General features: G+C 38.6%; 1 long non-coding RNA gene across 1 annotated transcript; it reads right to left on the bottom strand.

Moving 5' to 3' along the window:
* Positions 1 to 1,610: 1,610 nt before the first annotated feature.
* Positions 1,611 to 2,530, bottom strand: LOC309339035. The gene is made up of 3 exons (XR_014155144.1): positions 2,334 to 2,530; positions 2,136 to 2,223; positions 1,611 to 2,018 (listed from the first exon to the last, which is right to left on the bottom strand). It is a non-coding gene; the product is annotated as an uncharacterized lncRNA (long non-coding RNA).
* Positions 2,531 to 4,446: the final 1,916 nt, after the last annotated feature.

The raw sequence follows: 4,446 nt of genomic DNA, 5'->3' as shown, positions 1-4,446 counted from the left end.
CTATTTGGTATTATGTAATTTTTTCTCTCTCTTGTATTTCTGTAATTTTGTATTTTGTATTTTTTACTTTTTTTCTCTCTTTTGATATCTATTTTGTAACCCATTTATTCTTCTAAAATCTTAATAAATATTATATATATATAAAAAAAAGAACTCCGAGCAGGTAGCAATTCTGTTTTATCAGTATTCAGCTTGAATTTATTGACCCATATCCAGCCCCTTGCCACTTCAAACACCAGCTTAGCATGCTTCAAGCATATCTCTTCTATCTTTTCTAAGCTAAACTTTTAACCAGGAAGTTGTAAGAAGCAATACTTGGTTCTGTTCACTTATACGGATGACTTTATAACTGCTCAATGACGATCAGACCTATATGTTAAATTACATCTTTATCCAATCTGAAAAGGTAAGAGAAATGCTTTTGATTCATTCTAATCTAATGTATTTGTGGTGTCACACTAAGCTTCCACTATATATTTTAGAAAGTTGTTTGTTCACCATGCATTTGGATACCTCTAAAGATATTAAAGGCATCTTTTTCATTCTAGTTCCTGAGATCAAGAAGCAGGTTTTCATCTATGCTTGGATACAATTGGATGCCATTTTGAATCAAAACTGAACCTTTAAAAACTGCACCATTTAAACCACCAATTTCAAAACTGCAGACTTTATTATTGTTGTTTCTTAGAATTCCCAAGCAATGCTGGGTCCAAGGCTTCTAGTTCACAGTATAGGGGAAAGTTTGAGTTTTCTTTGGCAATAGCTATATGTATGTTGGAAAGAACTTCAGATGCTTTATGAGAGAGGACTGGTTTTCTTTTGACGTTAGGCCCTTTCACACATTGTAACATTCTACATGGTGATATATAGAAGGAAAGTACTATACTACATGTTTATGACATATCTCATCTGTAGAGCCAATTTGCTGCCACGAAACATGGTGATTTCTACGCAGATGTGTATTCTGTCTAGGAATGTTGCAGGGTATAAAGTGAATCTGAGAGAAACAACACCTGCCTGCTACTGAATTGCTAACTACAAACTCTAAAAAGGATTTAACTTGGATTTCTGGAATTTTCTGAAGTCAGCGTTTTATCCAAAGGCTGCTACATATGCTCATGTCTTTAGCTACCGCCACATGTCCAGGGCTCTTACAGAGCTGCAATAACTTTTAAATGCCTCCCTATGTGAGTCTACCAAATAGTGTGGGAAACACAAAACCCAGTACTGCTGACCCCAGAGAAATGCAATAACTGGTTTGATACTTTGTTCTCCAGCAGAACTCCATGGTATTTAAGCATTCTCATGGCTACAGGGATCTCAACCACGTGTCTGGTTTTCGGTGACACCACTTTCAAAAACATTAATGTTTTTGAACCAAGCACAACTTGGTATTCTATTTTGTGTTTATGTTCTCCTATGTCTGAATGTACATTTTATTATCTTTCCCCCAAGTTGATTAATCACCTTCCTTTTAACCAGTTAATTGTTTGATTAATTGAGTAGTTTTAATTAAATTTTGCATATCACCCAAACTTCATTGTGGTTTTTTGAGTTATTGAAGTGCAACATAAGTGCAACATATTGCGAGGCAACATAAAACAAACAAATCAGAAAAAAATGCTGTCTTTACTGTTTTGATTTCCTATTACAGTAAAACACCAGAACTGAAATCGGCATATCTGGCTCACCATCCTATACACAATGAGTAAGAATAATTCAGCTGAGTGCAGTTTACTTCTCAGTTGACATACAGTGGATTCCACTGTAAAATACATAAAATGACTGTCCTCAGACCCCTTTTAAAACACACCTATTCGTGTTAAAGGACTAAATTGTGATCAGGAAAGATGCTTCCATATAGCCAAAAATCTGCCTTTGCTCCTGGATCCCATGTGTGCTTTCTTTTTCTGCAGTGCCTTCGCTTGTGAATGACTGGGCAGAGAGTTTCCTTGTCAGCCTCCGAGAATTTCTTCGTTCTTTTTAATCTCTCATGAGAAATGCACAGTGGAGCACTCCTGTCATATCAGAGTTAGAATGAATGAGATAAGGATTCTAAAGCACTCTGTAGAATTCTTGTGCTGTATACATGATTAATAACAATGAAGTGACTGGGCATTTTGGAGTGGATTTACCTTAGTTAGTGAATTTCCTTATTTCCCCTTGAATGTTCAGAGAGCAGCGATTAATATTAATGTGCAATTAGAGAACTGGAAACAAAAGCTGGAAATGGAAAGCATGCCATTAAAAAATTGTAATAGACTCCAGTCTGAAGTGCGAGTCTATAACCTCCCCAACAGGCATTCCCGCCCTCCTGCATAATCAGCACTTACTATAAAAGGCATCTCCACATTCAGAACAATTCTTACGTAGATCCTAATTAGAGAGGAGCTCAGTCATTGCCTGTGTGACTTTTCTGGCTATCTATCAAAGCCTGTTCTTTTTAAATAAGGGGTCTTCCTGCTCCAGAGTTTCAGCTCCTACCCGCTCCCAAGAATGAAGCTCTACTGCTGAATTTATAACATTACATTACATGCATTCCCATGGCAACAGACTGTGATGTTGCAAAAAGAGAATTATGACTTCACTACAGGTGCTGCCACAAAGAGAAGCTGGGTTACCCAGGAGGAAGTAAATATTCAGAAAGAACATCTGATGCAACAGGGAAGGGAACAAAGCTCAGCAATGATAGAATGGCTGTTATTTGTGCCAGTGTACTGTACCCAAAGAGCATTTGCTTAATTGTGTCGCATTTCGCCTCTGTACTAAACCACAAGCTAGTCAAAACTGAGCTATGAACATAGGGAGAGTGCCTTACAGTGTGTGCCAGGGTGTTTCCAGGCAGGTGTTTATTGTGTTTATTGTGGGAACAATGCTCATCATGGAAGTTTTTCACTGCATCTACACGGCATTCTGGAAATGCTAGCTCACATTTAATCCAGCAAAAAGTCTTTTAGAATAAACCAACCTATTTGATGTCTCAACAATTCATTTGCACTATTTAAACCCCACCTGGAAGCACCTTTTGTCAGACTAGAGGTCCATCTTCTAGCCCCGTATTATATACTGACAGGCTGTGATTCTCCAGGGCCCCAGGGAAAGGTCTCACCCCTGTCCTACCAGGAGATGCTAAGGACTGAATTTCTGCCTGCAAACCCAGTGCTCTGCTATTGAGCTACAGCCCTTCATACATTCATTTAGACTAAAATTCCATGTCCACTTATCTGGCAGTAAAACCAATTGAAACGAGCAAGACTTTTATCTGAATATATAGGATTGCAGATCAAGGCCCTTAACACGTTCATCAGGGGTTAATCCTGGATTTAATTTAATGCTAGGTTTTAATTTTAAGAGTATGCAAAGGTAATAATAAAGAAGAAAGATCTTCTGATTGTAGACATACAAAAGTACTATGCTGACAGTTCATTTTGTTTGCAGCCTGATTTCCCTTTTCCCTTTTAGCGCCCATTGTGGCTTCCTCTCATTAGAATGGTGTAAGCGATGGCATCACGTAGAAGACAATGGAGAAACCGAAAACTTCTGTCACTGCAGTGATCTGGCAGCCATTTGTAGCGTTGGAGTTTGATGGATATATTGCAGCAATGTGCAAAAAGACTCTGGTTGAAAGGATAGATAAAACTTAAAAGATTTATTACTCACGGCAAACAAAGTCATTGCAAATAGATGTGAAGTTAACACTGACCCATGTTAGCTCATACTCAGACTAACTCGGAAAAGAAGCAAGAAGGAAGTAAAGCCTGAGAGTTGGTGATCTACTTTACGAACAGGTAACGTTACTAAAAGAGAAGGAATCAGTAAGGGATGAATAGGTTGCTTTTCTGTCTATTCCATCCCCACGGATTCCGGTAACTTACTGCAAGCTTTACTGTTGCTTTACTCCTAATATGCAGCATGCCCCAATCCACTTTCCACCAAAGTAGTGTGGGAGATTTAGCAGCCCAACCTAGCAATGCATACTCTTCCTAGTTAGCTTGAGAAGGGGCTAAGACCACAGAGCTGAATTCTGATAGGCAAAGACAGGGCATAGAAATTTAACTGGTAGGGAGGGCTCTGTGTGATGTCAGCAGCATCATTATCATTATGTTAGTAGTCCAGTCTTCCTCCAAGCAACTCAAGAGCACCTGTACATGGAGCAACCTCCATTTATTCTTACAACACTGTTATGACGTAGGTAAAAATGAGTGGTAATTACCAGTCCAGTGTGAACCTGTGGAATGCATGGCTGAGGTGGGATTCAAACCCATGTTTCCCACTTCTCTAACCACTACACCACATCTGATATCTGTATCTGATAGTCATACAGAAAATTAATCCCATTGTGTAACATGTCGGTGTCTCTCTGGCTTTGCATAACAAAAGTGGGAGGCAAATAATAGAATTGTAATTATTGCTGCTTACTTCCCACTGTGATAAAAACAAATTTAT

Source organism: Podarcis erhardii, assembly GCF_964252035.2.
Source record: "Podarcis erhardii genome assembly, chromosome: 1".
Classification (NCBI taxonomy): Eukaryota; Metazoa; Chordata; class Lepidosauria; order Squamata; family Lacertidae; genus Podarcis; species Podarcis erhardii.
Note: the sequence above shows the minus strand (reverse complement) of the source record. Positions and strands in the feature narration are given on the sequence as shown.